General features: G+C 41.4%; 1 long non-coding RNA gene across 1 annotated transcript; it reads left to right on the top strand.

Moving 5' to 3' along the window:
• The first annotated feature begins 680 nt into the window (after positions 1-680).
• Positions 681-18,379, top strand: LOC113480380. Its single transcript, XR_003398473.1, has 3 exons — positions 681-694; positions 14,196-14,204; positions 18,233-18,379. It is a non-coding gene; the product is annotated as an uncharacterized LOC113480380 (long non-coding RNA).
• Positions 18,380-19,218: the final 839 nt, after the last annotated feature.

The raw sequence follows: 19,218 nt of genomic DNA, 5'->3' as shown, positions 1-19,218 counted from the left end.
CTATGCATATTTTAGCTCATTTAATCTTTCCTTTGAAGTCATTCCCTCCAGCTCTTTGTCATTTGTCTTGCTTTTGTCTGAACTCCTTCCAATTCATCCTGGCATGAAGGTAGCCAGAGGGGGGTATTCGGGGTGTGCTTTCAGGAATATGTTATCAGGAAGGACCACCTAACTCTTTCCATCTCCCGGGTCACCTTGGTAGGCTCATGGGACCACTGGTGGTCCTGGTGCCTCCCTGATCCCTAACTCTATTTTACAGACTGCACACCATGGAACATTTAATAACAGAGCTGCAAAACGCACTGGCTGCTAGTTTTGGTTTATTTTTTTGTTTGTTTGTTATTGAATACCACAATCCCAGTTCTGATCCTTCTTCCTGTGTATACTCCTTAGACCTTTTTCAGCATTTCTACCTTTCTATTTTCTTTCTCCCACAGAATATCTGTGCTGCAATATATGATTTTTCCAATATGTGTCTTCTTCAATGTTTCTAGGCAGTATCACCAGGCTCCATAGTGCATTGCCTTAGGTATTTGTTTTTCTCCTCAGTGGGCTTCTCTCACGAACAAAGAAATTGATTATTGTCTAGGTTTTATGAGGTCAAGTCTCATAATGATCCCCACATTACAAACAGCAGATTTTGGCTCAGTTTGCTGCTCTTTTTCAGTTTCCCAAGTCTTTCTCCAGGGCCTTGGTCAAAAAGACAGGATATGTGGTTTCTCAACAGGTTTTCCTGCTATGATCCTTCTTTGGAACTGAAGTTAATTAACAGTTTTTTCCAGCGCTTGCTGATGCTTGAACACTGGGTTCTTCAGCCTTGAAAGTGAGATTGTAAATAGTGGAGGTCTCTCAGGTCAGTTTTTAGAGATTGCTGTCCCATCCCCGAGCAAAAATATTATTCTTTATAAAACTAACACACATACCCCTCATTTTCCCAAATGTGAAGACAGTGTCAAAGGGAAGGGTAGTAGAAATATCATATCAGGTGACTTAGCGTGATATTACAGGTAGGTAGATAAAGCATGGTACCCTGAGTATGTGCAAACCAATGAAAGCAAGAATATCTCAACACGTTTCAAATGCCTTATTAAAATCCAAGTCTTGTATTTATATCCTAGTTCCATCAACCACGTAGTTCACAGTTCTGCCAAAAAAGCTATCAAGATGCTATGCATTATTTATTCATTAATATTTCATGATTCATACAATGTATTCATCTAGATGTTTGTTTGCTTGATTCTCTACAGTGCATGCTGTTGATTTCATGTAACACTTGGATAAACCTGTATTTTGTTCTGAAGATTCTTGCTACTTTGGAAGGGCTCCTGCTTGATACATTTGTAGTTCCTTGTTTCACCACAGCTGTTAAAACAGCTGTTAAATGCTTCTCTAAATGCTAATTTTGTAATCCCCCATCATATGTACAGTATTAGCCTACTGATTCTGAAACATACAATAAGAGTGTAGATCAAGAGGTAAAGCCATCATGATTAGTGATGTCCATGGACAGCCAGAAGAATGATAAAACTCAGATGAGAAAATAATTTGGTATAGAGATGTGAAAGTTGAAAAAAAAATCATGTAGATGGGAGGTAGGCAGTTTTCAGAGAAGAGATGGAGGCCTATCTGGATATATATATAGCAAAGCAATCTTTTACAGATGTCCATAGATCAATGTGTAGGAAAAAAGGGTGTGTGTATGTGTATATAAGTGTACATGCACACACACACATATATACATATATACATATTTGTTTGTGCATGTCTACATCTTTAGACTTGTAAGTAGTAAAGGAGAATCCAGAAGAAAAATGAATGTCAAATATCAGTGATAAAGAGATGGCCCATCTGGAGATCAAGTTAATCCTCTGAAAAGAATGCAGCATGTGTCAGCACTGAATGTGACCATATTACTTGAAGAAGAAATGTGATAATTCAGAATCACATAGTTTCGTGCATGTGAGGATACATAGTGCACACACAGTGAAATAAAGAAATGGAAATTAAGATGTGTTGAAGGAAACCTGGAATAGAACTGAAATCAGAATACAGCCACAGAAGATCACGACTGGGAAGTCAGCATGCATTCAGCATGGACCGTAACACAGATTCCACTAAGATCTAGGATTCAGAAACTAAGAGCTCATTTGGGAGCATTTTTAAAACTACTAGCATTGCTGCCATAAAAACATTTCTTTTGATTGCCAGGAATTGTCATACGGGATCAGAGCAGCGATTCATCCTGTTGAGTATCTTGTCTCTGACAGGGTCTAGGATAAGAGATATTGAAGAAGTAGCTGAAATTCTATAATAGAAATCATCACATATCTTGCTCACCATAATGATTTATCCTGTCCCTACCAGTTAGTTAGCATCATATATGGTCCTTTACACAGTATTAAAAAAAAAAAAAAAAAGAAAAAGAAATAAAGGGGGTAATTTGTTACATATACAAATAATCAAGAAAAATAATCCTGTGGTTTGGACAGCAGTTTGTTGTGTGGGACCCATGTGTCTGCTTTGGGGGAGGATTGGGAAGGCATCCTTAGGCACAGTTTAATTTTGTAACTGAAAAATAGGACTAAGAGCACTTTCAAACTTATCATGTATTTTGACCTAAACTATTCATGAAGGATGGCCTCATATTAAAAGATGCTATGGAAGTATTTCAGACAGGCAGTCTTTGTAGATACTCTGTTTTGGGCAAATTTGTTTGCATTGTTGGATGCTACTGAAACATGAAGTTTCTGCTGCTTTAAGGATCTAAAGTTCTAGCTCTCTGAGCCTGCATCTACTTTAATAAATACTGCAGCTCAACAGGACTGGATCTGTGGAGAGATACATTTGGTGCTGAGGATCTCCTGTACACACGGTACCTGATTCCAGACTAATTTAACTTTAGACTAGCTCTACTCTCATCCCAGGAACTGAAGGCATATTAGGAGTTGGAGAGCAGTGGGCATATTCATAGAATCATAGAATTGCAGGATTATTTGGCTTGGAAGGGATGACCTTAAAGACAGGGACACCTTCCACCAGACCAGGTTGCTCAAAGCCCCGTCCAACCTGGCCTTGAACACTGCCAGGGAGGGGGCAGCCACAGCTTCTCTGGGCAGCCTGTGCCAGTGCCTCACCACCCTCACATTAAAGAATTGCTTCCTTACATCTAGTCTAAATCTGGTCTCTTTCAGTTTAAGACTGTTACCCCCCATCCTATCCCTACACTCCCTGATAGAGTCCCTCCCCATCTTTCCCGTAGGCCCCCTTTAAGTACAGGAAGGCCGCTATAAGGTCTCCCCGGAGCCTTCTTTTCTCCAGGCTGAACAACCCCAACTCTCTCAGCCTTCCTGATTCCTGAAGCTCATCTTCTAGTTTTATTTCACCTGAAGGGAATCCAATCTATGTATCCCAGGACTCATACCCAGTGCAAAGCAAGGCATGGTAACAGGGAAAAACTGGGAGATTTGGCTTCAGAAACACATTCCAGATCTGAACCCAAACCTTAATGGAGACACATATGGAGAGCTCTTTTATAGACCAAATGTTCTCATAAATACAAATAAATTGTGTGCAAAGACAGATTTCTTTTCTTTTTTTTTTTTTTTTTTTTTTTTTTTTTTTTTTTTTTTTAATCAAAGAAAAAGTTCGTGGGTTTGAGAAAGATCCAGTAAATTATCTCATTTACATAACTGGAACTTCAGCTGACAGAGGGCATCTACCTTCCAGAGCATTATTTATATGCACATTTAAACACAAAACCATGCTATATATTCATGGAAACAGATACACCAAGTTACTTTAGATGGTCAAAATAATTTCTGCATTTTATTTTTCCATTTCTTTTTTTAAAATGTAGTTTATTCAGTAGCTGTTTAGAACAAAAAAAATGTAAGGAGGTGTCAGAGTGTAACTGTAGCAATTAAATGCTGAAGTAATAATAAATAGATAATTTTAAAATTGTGTTACTGAGGAACAGTAGTGGAAATTGGTTGTTATCATATGAAAATTGGTAAAAGATTAGAGATTAAAAATGAGATGTAATACAAACACTGCCTGTGAACCCCATGTTTCATAACCAGGCCTCTCCCAAAGGTGGGATTAAGACACCTGAACTTCAGTGTCTATGTGTGATCAAGCGCATGTGACTCTAAACTCTCCTTCCTGACAATAGAGATACAGTCAACGCAGCCTAAGGGCCAGGGCCTCTGCAAAGCCATTAAGGACAGTCATCAGTTGCCCACAGATAGCTCTGAGGGCCCTCTGAGGTGCCCAAAGGTCCTCCAGGTGTCTGCTTGGGGCTGGCCATGTCAGAAGGGGCAGGGAGGCATTCTGCACTCCCTGGAGCATGAGTGAGGGGCCAGACTGCAGGCTCCATGGCACCCAAACAACATGAGGTGCCTATGTTTAGGCATCTGAATCCTAGGCAGGTGTCCAAATGAACTCTTCCTAAGGAGCATCTTAGCAGTAACTAAAAATAGAGTTTAGACATTTAAATGTGAATGCCTAAAGGTAAATGTCTTCACACCAAATTGAATCCGTCCCTTGATGTCAAATGTGTAACTCAATCTGAATTCTCAAGACAAGGTAGAAAAAGATATGACCACAACCAAAGCAAATCTGTTTCATTTTGTACATTTTTTCTTTGTTCAGATGCTTGCAATTAATTACCTCCAATTAATTAGCTTCATCATTGTTCCTTTACAGACTTTGAGCAAGCAAAGATAACTCAGCAACTGCTTGATATCATCTCTTGTTCTGCACCTGGTATTATGTGCAATGCTGTGTCACCAACAAGCAGATCTTGTGATACATCTAATGTGTCGGGATGTGTCAAAGGCAGGTTTTCTGAGGAGCAGTTCACAGAGCTAAGCAGAATTGATAAATATGGGACTAACTCCGCTGCTGTTAGAAAATTATCTGTTTTAGTAGTCCCTGATCACACTCTACTGAAGCCATATTCTACATGTCTATAGCCATACACTATATAACTATAGAGATGAATTTTCTTACAATAGTGATAATGAGGCTGATTAATGTAATGCCAGTCAGTGACCAGTCTATTTCTGTAATTCTGAGATAGAGCCTTTTAAAATAAAATGAGCTACTGCTTCTGGCTGAATACTGCTAAGCCTCAAGAAATATGTAAGGTTTTATGTACTTCAGGATCATCCATCCTTTCTCCCTGTCTTCCAATCACTTATTCCCCATCTGCCCCTCAATTTCACCGTGCCTGTGTACCCTGTCCTTTCCTTCCCTATGTAGCCTGAGGAATGCTGTCCTCATTCATTTCTGACCTGACCTGCCACCTTTATTTGTGCTGTAATGCGAGTATCTTTGTCCTCTTTGGCCAGTCAGTTCTTGCATACTGAAGCATCCCAAGATTTTAAAACAGCTGTCACCAGGTGTTAACTGGAGATATGCTGGGGCCTGTGATTTTGAAAGGACACTGTGGTAAAAAGGATTAATGAAAACCTGTTACATATGGAAAAGACTTTTCCTATATAGCAGCAGAGGCAAAATTCCCTCAAAAGTAGAAGGTCAGTACAAGGGGAATAGATCATCTAATCATAGCTTGAGAAGCTAAGAAATATAAAGATTTGTGGTGGATTTCTACATGGATTAATTTCATTGGGGGAGAGCAAGACTGGGCAGGTCTTCTCAGGTGTGGTCAGGGCTGATGGTACATGAGGCAGAGATGGCCAAGAGGCTGGTTCACCACATTTGCTTGGTGACAAACCAATGTACTCATCTCCAATATGCAAACTGATGTGCAGTCCTACCTGCTATGCAAGATGGTGGCTTTTGGACAACCTGTGGCTGATATGAAGGCAGCTGAATGCAGACAGATGGAGTTTGGCTTCCTCTGCATTTGCTCAGACAGATGTGCCGCAGTACCAGACAAAGATATCAAAAATCGTATCAGCATAACTGAATTTGGGATTTTCCCATTTTTACTTTTTCATATCCTGTTTCCTGGAATTTCTTGGGTAGTTTAACTGTGTATCTAATTATTCTGTGTTTGATTACAATGAAAAATACATGCAGATTTTTAAAACGCTGTCTTTTGCTTCGAAGTGGATTGCTGCTGTCTCAGAAGCTCCCTTCCCTTTTTGCAGTTGTTTAAAATGGGAACTGTCAGATTAAGGACACAGACAACAGATCTACTAAGCAAAGAGGGAGCTTCAAAGGATATACAATTCTCTGAGCTTTGTTGTTCCTTACTGGCGGTGCTAGATAGTGCACTTAACACCTGACCTTATATAAATACTGTAGGAAGCTATGTGCGCTTTGGAGCCACCCATTCTTTGTTAATTAAAGAAGATATGCATGCAGTTTAAAAGTGTATCATGGTTGGTTTTTAACGTTTATCCTGTCTTAATGCCTAAAAGCCATGACCAGCTGGGTCCCACTGTACTCAGTTATACGTAAAACTACTTAGTGGACTCTTTGCCCAGAGATCTTGAAAGTGATGTGTGTGTCCGGGCCCTGAGCCCACCAGGTGTTGCTGCAGCCTGTTCCTCCCTCCCCTGGTGTTTGGCTGCCTGTGCTCAAGGCCATCAAGCTCTGATGTGGTGCTTGTGTGCAACCAGGGGTCGTCCACAGCTGAGGAAACAGCCCAGTTGTGAGGGGAGCTGTGAGAAGCCTTCTCTGGAGACCACCCCGTAGCTCATGAGCTGCACTGCATCTCTTGGCCCTGACACTGGATCCCTACATGGTCACTGTGGCCATGTCCACACCTGCCCATCACCCCAGCTGATCCTGTTCTTGCCTCCCTGTCTGGACTGTGCAGCCATCCCATCCCCATGGCTATGCCTTACTGTCCCAGGGCTGCAGGAGGCCCTGGCCACCCTTCCTGGCCCAGCTCTGCTTGCCACCTCTGGCTGCGGTGGGTCGGGGTTGTGGGATGAGGTCCCTGCCCCACTGCCTCAATGCTTCCTACCCTCACCCTGCAGCCTGCTCTTGCTACTGTCTGACGGACATGTCTGGTGCTGTGAGCATGTATTATTTGTGCGGATATAGTCTTCCCATAGTTCCCAGATAGGTGTACATGTTTAAAGACATGTACCCCTTGATCAGTTGGGGCTTACCACACAAGGGCACTAAGACTGTCCTATGGAGCTTTTTAACCGTAGGAGAGAGGAAATTCCTCTGCAGAAGTGCTTGCTCGGAGGGAACTAAAGAGCAGCTTGGCTATGAAATAAGCCCTGATGTGTCTGTGAAGGCACTGAAAAAGGAACAGTGAAGGATCTAGCTATAATATGAAGGCAGGCACAGATGCCCTTATTGGAAAGATGAGCTTCAATTCCAGGCTTTGTCAATGGCAGTTTAATTGCTGGGTCTCTGCGTTTGTGCTTCATCAACTACAAAAAAGAAAATAAGTGGCAATAGAAACAGGGGAATAGACATGCTGGTAGTAACTAATCTGTACCAAAATGATATGTACAAGCCAATGGTTTTATAATGGGCACATCTGCCCACCTCACAAAACCACTACAAAAATTGGCAGGATTTGCAGCATCTGTTGGGAAAGTTTCAGCTTCAGAATAGCAGAAAGTGCTGAATGTTGGAGTTTTGGAGTTTAGCTGTACAGATCTTGATATTCTTAGTTTCTTCTTGTGCTGTGTGAATGAGTCCTAAAGCCTGACCTCAACAGGCACATATTCTGTTGCCTTTTCTTCTGGACCCCCACTGAGATCTCAGTTTTTATCCCTACTACTGAAGTCTGGCTTTGAGCCTGTTAAGGTCTCTGTGTAAACCATGCTCTCCTTACCCTTTATCCACTTAGCAAAGCTAGCACATTTAACAGATATTTCCATGAACCTGTCATTGTTCTTCTAGAAGTTCTAGTGGGTTTGTGACTGTGTCTCTCAAAAGATGCAAAATATGCCCTGCAAAGATTCTTCACACAGATTATATCACATTCTCTTGTAGTATAGTGAGTGCTAAAGAGGTCTACACTTTCCACTCTTGCTGTAGACAATGTACGTCTCAGGACCTTCTATTACCTTGTGAGAATTTTGCACTCTTTTAAAAAAGGTTTAGTTATTCCTCAGTATATGAGTCTTCTCTGTAAAATTAGCATGACCAATTCTCATGGGATATGACCATTCAGCTGCCTCACAGCTCCTTAGCTCCCAACCAGTCCTAATGTTCTTTGGCAATTCCACTTACCTCTCAAGCAACTTCTGCTCCCTGCTTCTGCATCTCTAGACTTGGAATAACTCCTGCTTTGACACCAGCAGGGTCCTTCATTGGAAAACCAAAAGTGCAGTGAGTTGTCCCAGTCTGAACTCTGTACCTGCCTTTTAGCAGTAACACATTAGCTGTATTCTAAGTTCTCTGAGAAGTTTCTCAATGCCATCGCTGCTTCGGTGTAAGCAGATTTCTGACACCTATGTGTTTATACACCTGACTGGCTCATGAGGCTCTGTTTAGTTCATTTTATATAGTTCTTCTCTGTTTGTGGTTCTGTAGCACCACACTGTCCTTCACCAAGGAAAGGCTTGTCTATTCCAGTCGCTTGCTCTTTGCCTCGAGAACAAGACTTCTGAAAATGTTGTCTTTTTTCTACCCTCATTTATATTCTCAAAATAAAGAGAAAGTAAACAAAGCAAATGTACACTGAATCTCCAAAGAATTGCAAATTGGTCTTGTGTTGTCAGGGAACAGCTATGGTTTAAGTTAAATGACAGACAGGAAGAAGTCCTGCCTCAGCTTTGCTCTTCTTAAGAACTCCTTCAGGACCTTCAATGTTCAAGCATACCATTTGCTTCCCACTTTCCTACAGCTTCTCAGGTTAAGTCCTATGCTGCTGGCTAGTGAAAGATGCCTCTTCCACACAGGTTCTTACATTATGAGCTCCCAAGATTGCCCTTGCATTAAAATGGAGTGCACCCTGATCTACAGATACCCTGAAGGATTGTATTGCAATGGTAAGCTTTGTTAGAGCACTCCAGTGTTGTCCGCTTAAAGCTTGCTATGCCAGTAGAAATGGCATGACACAAATAAAAGGAAAGTGAAGTATACAGTTGTAACGTCAAAATCAAGTAACTTAGTCACAGAGCCGTATGAAAATGCAGGCCATGGAAACAAGGAAAACCAAGAATGGGTTTATACTTGTATCAAATCCAGGAGACCCTGTGGAACTCCTTCTGTTGGCAGGGTGTAAAAGTGGATCTACTATGCGTGGGCAAGGACTCAAATATGGTCTACGCAGCATGTCCTCCAAGTCCTGGCTGGCAGAAGCCTTCTGACCCTGACGTGCCAGGCTCTCCTTCTGTTTCCATTCAGAATCAAAGACTTTCTTATCCAGTTTATGGATCGCCTAATCGCTCCCAGCATATCACTGGCTTCCACCTGCTACTTTGGAAATTATGAGGTTCCTTGGCAGACACAGGAGCAATTATTGCCTGCTTAGATAATAAACAGAATCAGATAATGGCTGCTTTGGTGTTTGATTAGTCATCCAAATTTAGTTCTTATAAAGGCAGGAAACCCTTTTCCACAAGGCTTGGTATTAATATTTTTTTCTGTTATGGATGACATATTTCACGCAATTGTCATTTGCTATGCAAGACTTGCACAATTACCTATTTATGTAATTTGTATGTGCTACATACTACTGTCATTTGTCTGAGACTGCATTAACAACTAGACTTCCCTGAGGGGGTACTGAGTTAGGGGTGACATTCACCCAAACTCTGTCCTTGGGAGCACTAATCAGTGCCTGACTGCATGAAAACTAGCTGTAACTCCTGTTATTATCCACAAGCAAAATAAATAAAATCACCAAATTATATAGGTAAGTCTAAGGTCATATAGAAGCAGATGTTATACTTGACTTAAAATATGCAGTTAAACTTTTTATGGTTTGATTTAAAATTTAAAATTAAATATTTTAACAACTCTAGATACTTGACATTGAAGTAATGACATTATGTATTGTAGGACGTTATGTATTACTAAGGCTGACTGTCCTTGTAAGGCACTTCAGTAACAGTGCATAACTTAACTAGAGATGAAAATCCCTAATTGCCAAATGTGTGGACCAGCACACTTGGCTTTCATGAAGTAAATACAGAGGGAGATGCTGCTGCTGAATTGATTAGCAGTAGCAAATACAAGTCATAAACAGGATGGAGATTTCCATTCTTCTCATGTCACAGTGATGTGTCCCCTAAGCCAGAGACTTTATGGTCTAAAATAAAGACAAAAGGTAGATATCTATTTCTGGGGGTTTGATGTAATCCAGGAAATATGCTAGTACATAGGCAATGTTCCCCTAATGACATACCCCAGACTGATTTGAAATGTCATTGGTGTAGGATAATTTTAGATAATTTTCTATTTGGAAAAGATCAGGTTAAACCTGATCTCACTTGTATGTCAGTGACCCAAAAGCACTTGCCTGGGAAACCCGCAGTTTTTGTTTTGGTTTTATTTTCTGTTGAAGAGGGGAAAGGAATTTTTGGTGCTTACTGTAGGTCCCTGGAGGCTATACCTATACATGCAAGAAGTTCAGTGCCATAGGAAGAGATCCAGCTGGTGCTGAGGATTTGATATGGGCAATTTTTCCCCTTTTCAGGTGAGCTTTACTTCAAATTATCTCTGGTCTGGAGCAAAGAACAAAATGGTCGTAGGAGCTGGAAGGCAGTAGATGCGTTCCTCAATCCCATCTTCCAGTTTGGCTTAATTTGAAAAGAATCTGATTAATTTGAAAAGAATCTTCCAAGACCTTTCCATCATATGAAACAAGGCACAATTAAGTGGCAGCAATTGCAAGATCTGCCTTCACATTCATGATCTGAACTAAGCTCACTCTGTATGAAAATAAACACAGCTGCACTGAAAGGATTCATTTTATGTCAATCCCGTACTTTGGGATTTGGCTATAAACTCCTTAGTAAGCCCAAAATGTTGCAACTTGCCCCATAGCCGCTTCAGTACAAATGCCTGGATTTATTATTTCATTGGTTTTAATGTTTCACAGATTGCTAGAAAATAAATTCAGAACACCCTGATCTAATTTACTAATTGGCTTAAAAATCACCTCTAATAAACTATGTAATTGCACAGGGAAATGGTGATTTCAGTCCAAGTGTATTATTCTGTGTGTATAACTCCTTTTTCTGTGATGTTCACATTCAGATGCTACTGAGGTTTTATAGCATGCTGTATGTTAACTAAACTGCCTGCTCACCGAGCATTAATAATATTTGCATGTGTGCAATATTTAAGGAAATACGAATTAATTTTGGCTGATTTTTGTCAAACAAGCAAATCTAATCCAGTTTGATCTTGGATGACAGAGTGGCAGTTTAATATCCTTTCTGACTTAATGTAACTAGCTTGCTATAAAAAAAAAAGAAACAGTTTAAATCTAACAGATATTTTTTTTCCCAATCTTTCATTGCATTTTCTATAAATCAGTGTAAAAGCAGAGTGATAAAAATTATCATTATCTGGAAATTACCTTGACTGAAATCTGAAGCATATAGCTCAGCTTGAGGTACTGGAACTAGAGCAGTCAAATGTTGTTCCAATTAAAAATTATAAATTAGAGCTGCTAGTGTGTGGGACTGCCTGCCTGATGAACGATCCTACTTTCATATACATATATAAAAAGGTTATTGAGTTCCTGAACTCATAGAGATTAAAGCAAATAGACTCTGTCTCATAGGGTCTCAAGAGAAAAACAAGCACTTTGAAACCACTCTCCTTAGGATGTGATACTGTGGCTGAATCTCCTATCAGAGGAAAATTTACCCTCTCGTTTGCAGATATAAGAAGGAAGGAATAGCTAACCAGTTAGGAAACTAATGGTCTCAGAAGACCCAATTATTTAAGAAAGTTTGTTGGTGTGCAGGAGTCACTAGTTCAAGCTCCTCTTCTCCTCATACAGACCAGCTATGTGTGTGGCAGTTTTCTTGGGCGGATTACACTCTTCTGGCCTGGGTCTTCCATGCTCAATTAGTCCAGTCCAGTCCAGGAAATAATTTAAATTCTCATTTTCAAGAGGTGATTTCTCTCTGTTCCCCAGACTCCCCTGAATCTTAGAAACCATCCCTAAAGCTGATACATTTCTATGAGTGGCAGTATTGATGGAACAATATATTCCTGTGAGAACACTTTTTGCCAAGCCAACTGTACTTGGGCTTTTATCTTTCACCTCTCAGATATATTATTGCAATCTATCTGATGAGTTGAGCAGACTTTCCCACATAAGGTCAGATTCCTCAGTAGCGATGGTTTCAGGGTCACTTTTCACTTAAATGAACATTCAGTTTCTGAGATACAGCTAGAAACCAGCTTTAATGAAGAATTTGCCATTGTGCAGTCAATAACCAAGCTGAGTACTTTATATCTGGAACATAAGGTTACCTGATGTTTTTATTAGAAGGGACATATGTGATGATGTGAGACTTTTTCAAAGCAGCGGATTCTCTCAGCTTGAAGCTCTGTGTCAGAAACCACTGAATAATCCCTCCCCATGAAACTTTTCCCTTTGTACCTAGCACTTCACCATGACCCCATGGATTCCCAGACTCGTCTCAGTTTGCATACAGCTTGTCTGCAACATTACTTGAATGTGTTACATTCTGAACACTGATGTACTCTAAATTTGTCAAAATACTGTGGCTAGACAAGCTTAAAATCAAAATAGGAAAGCAAAGAGAAAAGCTCTTGATGATGGAGATGGAGCTGCTGCTACGAAAGCATCAAATTAAGCATAGTAAATTTATGTCAAAAACTAATCTGCTCCCCAAGCTGTAACTGAACACTTCGTGGAAAGCTACTTTGGTAGCTGTGGTGGAGGATTAGCTCACCGTGCTCTCCTGAGGTGGTGTCTCCTGGAGCAGGTGCCCCTGCTCTGCATCACCTCATTCCTATGATACCCTTGCAGGGTAAGCATGGCCCTGCATGCAGATGAAGCTTCAAAGCACTTGCTAGGAAAGTCTGCTTTTCCTTCATTCTGGCTAATCAATTTAGGGAAGCTTATTGTTGTGCACTTTGCTGTTTGTGCATATGCAGATGAAGCCTTGTTCAAGCTTGTCTGTGACTGGGATAGACAAAGCCCTTTTGATGTGTTGATTTTTCATACCCTGCTCATCCTCCTGCTTAGAAGCTGTTTGGATTGCAATCTTTTTGACTCATCCCTTCTTGGACACAGAGTTTGCGCTGTGTATCTTTTCATGGTGCCACAGCACTTTATAAAGGATTATGTATAGGATGTTCCTGATTGATAGTCTTGCAGTGTGTGATAAATTGCCGAGTCTATACAGAGGTTGCATGATGTGTATTAAGAATCCTGGTATCAATGTGGTATTTTGCTTGCTGCCCGCCATTGCAATTTTTTTGAATTCCTGTCAGTCATAATGTGTTCTGTTCACCCTTCCAAGCAATGTCTGCTTGGAAGAGCAACTACATATCTCTTCCTGCCTCACTATAACAAACACTTCCATATATATCCATATATACAGGTTCAAATAGAGCAAGGTGTTAAGTGGGAAAACCAAAGAGGCTCATAGAAGATGAACTGGCCACATGCTGTACCTTTAATTAAGCACGAAATTTTGATATAGGGTGTGCTTGGGGGGGGATGTACAGTGGGGTCATTTCATGTAAATGTTGGGAAGAGTGTTTAGACCGCATTAAATAAGAGTTTTGAAAGGTGAATGGGTATAGTAACGAATAATTTATATTGCCCATAACTAGAAGGTTGTGTAATGGCAGTAGCTGTAGAGAATTAGAAGGTTTTTTGATAGATGGATAGGTAGATAGATTAGATAGATAGATAGATAGATAGATAGATAGATAGATAGATAGATAGATAGATAGATAGATAATGGGGAATGGAAGTTAGAGCAGATTTCCAAGCATTTTAAAGCTGCTGCTATTTAACCGCACAATCAATAGTTCTGAAAAGGGAAAGGCATTTGCCATGCTAATTGCAATTCACATGTGGGGGTGTACTGAGTGGGTGGAAGAGTTAGTTGTTTGCTTGCTGAGGGACTTTTCAGAGCTGCTGAAGTTCTGATACTCGTAATTCTTTTTATAAAACAATTATCCGCTGAGCCCTTGGCTGAGAAGAACACAGGAATAATTTCTAAATCACAGAAATCAAGGAGGGTGGTACTTCCTCAGGTAGTGATTTTCTGGCAGGTTTTGCTGGTTGTCTCAGTGCTCCCACTGAGAGGAGAGATGTGATGAAGAGCTGCCAACCGTGGAGCCTGCGGGACTGACAGTCTTTGCTAGCCTTTAGAGGTATGCAAGACCCATCTCTTCATCCCGAGTTTTGTCAAATATGTCCTGTCTTTACCTATGTTCTGGTATCTACTTTTTGATTTCTGAATAATAAATTGATATTTTTACCTGTGGCATGACCTGAATCTGCCAACCTTTTTTAACCTGATTAGTGCACTACTCTGTGCATGCAGGTGTGTTGGCCCCAACTGAAATACTTGCAGAATAGAGGACAAATCAGTGTGACAGAGAATGACAAAACTGGGCTCTTTTCTCCTCTATCCCTCCTTAAGCAGGGGCGAATGTTCCCTGGACTCCACAAACTGACTCCACAGCATTAAAACATGTGTGTTTTAATGTGTATTAAATGTATTTAATGTGTATAAGTCTAAAGTGCAGAATCATTTTGGGGAAGAGGAGGAAGAAAATTAATTTAATGTTCTGATGCTAAGTCTTGTTAATGCTAATTCTCAAAAGTGCCACTGATCTCTAAGCATGTGAGAGTAAGGAATAGCAAAGTCACCTAACTCCTGCCACTCTGAAATCTGCTGCTGATGTCCCAGTGTTACCTGGGCTGTTTAGATACAAACTGGGGTTGAATGTGGTGTTGAGTACCTTGTGTACTCAGATGCAATTCTTAATTGGGTCTGGGTGAGAATTTCTGCTTTACACAGGATAAAATACAAAATTCTGTGGCATGGAGATGTCACAGACATACAGTTTTAAACTTCTGAACTAGGAATTGTAAAAGATCAAATAGTAATACCACTGTTCTTTTTCAATTTTTCTTTAACAACTAACAGATGAGTGGCTACTATTGTTATATATGCTTTTATTATTAACAAAGTATGAAATTTCTTTTCTAAGTCAATTTGGAATTAGAGCAAAATTTTTCATTTCCTAGAACAAAATATTTTTTTCTGAAAAAAAGAAGGCCAAACCGGAAACTTTTTATTATCTTCTGCCAAATTCAACAAACAATTATTAGACAAAAAAAGAGGGACAACCTTGAAAAGGTAATAGATTTTCGCTTTCCATTTCAGTATGGGATTCTGGAACTAATTTTAGCACATTCAACATTTCAAATAAGTATGTAAAGGACTGTGTTATCTGTCTCAAACATTACTGTCACACCACCACCATTTCCTGGCCTTGGCATCCTGTCGCCGTGGAGGAGACAAATTGTATGTAACAGTACCACGACATCTGCCCAAAGTTAAATCCAGATAAGGAAGATGTGCAGGCTGGCACAGGACCATGGGGTGGCATATATTACAATGAGCTCTGTGGGAATGAGTGGGCTCTTCAGAGAGATCGTGGGGACTGGGGCATAAAAAGACTGTGTACTCCTCTTTCGGGAGCACTATTCACTCTTGTCATCTCATCCTTCCTCGAAGCTGGGACTTTGGCGGAGCTTGGAGCTTGGAGCACCAACACGTGCACCAAGACTGAGCCAGCAGGACATCACTGGATTCACTGTGGTGGGAATTGGTCTCGCTGCATCTCTACCATTTGCTTGCTTAGGGATTTTGACTTTTCTTTTCCTCTCTGTCCTAACGCTGTTATCACTTATTATAGAAAATTAAGTTTACAAGGTTGTATGGCATCTGACCTCGTTTGTGTCTTAATCTCACTCTTGGGATTGATTAAGTACCCTCCCCGATATCAAATCGGGACGTTTTAAATTGGCATCATGGACAGGATCCCTAGAGACAAGAGTGCTGTGCTACCTTGCTGTGTTGGATGCAAACCTCTCAGAATGAAATAACCCCCTTTGTGTTACATTAAGGTGTGACCTCCTGAGTGTGAAAAGGGGGGAGAGTGGACAGTGATACTGCATTTTTGTTTGGGAAAGGTATGACCTCCTGAGAGTGAACAGGGGAAACTTGCATGTTGGAGAACGGCTTGCAGAGAGCAAGACCATAGCTCCCTGCAGGAGCTGGTCGGCCATAGCTCCCTGCAGAAGTCGGTCCCAGCCACCTGAGGTAAACAAAGGAAAGAACCCAGGGTACAGTTATGTAAACAAGGATGAAGACCCAAGGCTCAGTCGTTCTAGCGAGGATTGTTGTGAGAACACAGAGATAAGTTGGGGCGCATTATGACCTTGGGGGTCAGAGGAAAGCAGCCCTGGGAGAGAAGCAGGTCACAGCAAGAAAGATGTTTATGCATACCAGAAATGCCACAAGGGGCTGGGGTATTATAATGTGACTTTTTAGATGTACCCAATGGCTAAGATATTATAATGTAGTTTCTTTACTGTATCCAATAGAGTTACAAGTAGTGTATTGTAGACTGCTTATATAAGGTGTGATTTCTTTCAATAAAGTTGAAGCTTGCTCTATCATTCACATTGAATCGGCTGCTTGCTTCCTCCGCCCGCCGCACTTGCATACCAAGGTCTGGCCCTCTCAGGATTAAAACCCCTTTGAGTTGCTTTTGTGTTAGATTCAGATATGGCCTCCTGGGAGAGAACAGGGGAAATCTGACATTAAGGTGTGACCCTCTCAGGACGACGATCCCCTTTGCATTAGGAAAGGAAAAAGAATGGCCACCCAGAGGGCAGCCGATGCTTTTGATGATGTGCTCTCACAGGTTGAAGGAATAGATAAATTATATGATCTTTTGGAGGTGCACTGATCTTGCTCCTCAGTCCAGGGACAAGACTGGGTGAAAACCCACTGTTTTCAACTGCCGAGTGTGGTGGATAAGATAAGGGTACTGTGGAAGGAAGCTAAGGTTAGGAGGGGGAAAGGAAAAGCTATAATTTGTGCAGTGTTAGAAGTGAGTCTGGCAGCTGCAGTGGAAGAGAGAAAGCAGAAGTCTTGTCAAACTGATACTGTAATAGACTCCCTGCAGACTGCCGTACAGACCCTCCAGGAACAATTGAAAGAAACCAAAGAATTACTAGAGGAGGAAAGGAACCAAAATGTAATATTGAAGAACGCGTTGAGGGAACAACTTTTGACAGAGATGGATACACTGGTGGAGGCAGAAGTGAAGCTTTTGGAGAAGGAGATACAACATTTATCCCCAAGGAGATTCGCAGAAGGCAAAAGAAACCTTAGAAAGCGTCCCCCATATGTATCCGCTGGTTAAAACAGAGTATGTGTACAAGGATGATAGTGATAACCATCCTCAGGTTATCACCAAAGAAGTCCCATTTACAGCAACGGTATTGGCAAAGCTGAGAAAAGATTTTGCAAGGACTGTAAAAGAATCAGAGACAGAGTATGTTTTTGAGAGTCTTTGTCAGGAGGGGATGGGATTTTGTTGTCAAAAAAGCAGAAGGGGTCTGGGTGTGTTTCTAACTACTGGTGACCGCTGAGCCCAATGGTCATTGACTCAGAGAGCTGTGTACTGGGCCGGAGGGCTGAACTCCTTGGAGAGGTGAGATCCTCTTGCCATAACAGGTACGGTGGATCAGTTAGTGGAAAGTGTGCAGAAGGCAGCCTGTCTCCAGATGATGTATGATTGAGAGGGAGCTCAAGCCCAACCAGGGCTCCCCAATGATGATGCTTGTGGACTTGGAGAGGATGACTCCCCTGATATGAGGACTTCCTGACTCCCAGAAACCCATTGGCATTCAATTGCAAGGGAAGATGAAAAACACCCCCAATGGAGAAAGAATGACGGCCGCTCTGGAGGGTATAGTGACCCCTGACCATCAACAGCCAGGGAGGAAAGTATGGACATGGGGAGAGGTAGCCCCGGAATTGATTAATTTTGGGAGAAAATATGACCCTGTTGGTGGATCATCCCAAAGAACTGAAACCAGGGTCATACAGGCTACAGAGCAAATTATTGGGTGACAGGTATCCATGAGGAAGGGCCAAGGCTTGGGATCACCCTAAGAACAGAATTCTGGGAGAGAAAGGCCCCTAACTCAACAAGGACTGTGGCAACTAGAGCTTCAGAGAGGCATTCCCCGGGACTTGATGGACGAACTCCTGACTTAAAAAATAGAACAACTTGTGCAGAACTGGCAGAGGGTGAGGTCAGTCGTCTCCTGCCTGGCCTGGAGGACAGCTCGCAGGTGGCACATCTCCACCCCCATGCAGTTCATCTCATTTTCCAGGAAAACCCATCTTGGTCAAACCCCACACAGTGGGCAAAGTGCCACTGGTGTTGGACACACCCCTTAATAAATACACCTCGAAGGCAAAAGACGCCTATGGAAAAACATAAGATTCACACTAGATGGATTGTTCCCTCTTTCTAATCCAAGAAGCGAATTTGGGTTTTGTTTCACTTTCAGGAGAAAGCAAGCACACAGATGCACCCACAGAAGAAGTGAAGCGGATGCAGATTTTAGTGTAAATTGGTTAGGATGTGTATGTCAATTTTTGCTATATTTTGGGGGGGATTTACATATAAGAGTGAAGGGAAGCAAATTCCCCCACCTCCCCCCAGCCCATATGATCCCTTTGAGGATAATGAATTCATTTTGTTAGCAAAAACTGTAAGCCAAATCTTTAATCTAAGTCACCGTTGGGTTTGTGAAGGATCTCTAGGATTATCAAGCTGGCCATGGGTCCCTACACCCCTTACTCCAGCACAAATTGTAAGCAATTATAGTGAGACTGATAACACCACCTGGGATGATAGTGGAACAAGGCCAATTCAATTTCCTACTATGGGTCAATATTGCTTAAATTGCACTCAGGAGGAAGGGGTCAATGTGGGGGAAAGTATCAATGGACACTCACACATAAATTGGTTAACAAAGATAGAGGTGTTTACATATGGATGTGGCTTGATGAAACTAGATGAAACAAAGGGTTTAAAGGGTTTTGGTCAAACAAAAATGAAACGTTATTTGTCCGAAGGCCTGGAAACCATATTTACCATCAAATTTGTAAGGGGAAGAACCACACTGGTGCCTGGTATTGTACTGGCCAGACAAAATTAGCCCAAACAGCTTTTTCAGCCCTTTGGGAAATGAAAACACAACTTATTTCCAATTCCCAAAGGTTG

This window comes from Athene cunicularia (assembly GCF_003259725.1).
Source record: "Athene cunicularia isolate RWA chromosome 1 unlocalized genomic scaffold, athCun1 chr1_part1, whole genome shotgun sequence".
Classification (NCBI taxonomy): domain Eukaryota; kingdom Metazoa; phylum Chordata; class Aves; order Strigiformes; family Strigidae; genus Athene; species Athene cunicularia.
This window is presented reverse-complemented; position numbering and strand designations above follow the sequence as displayed.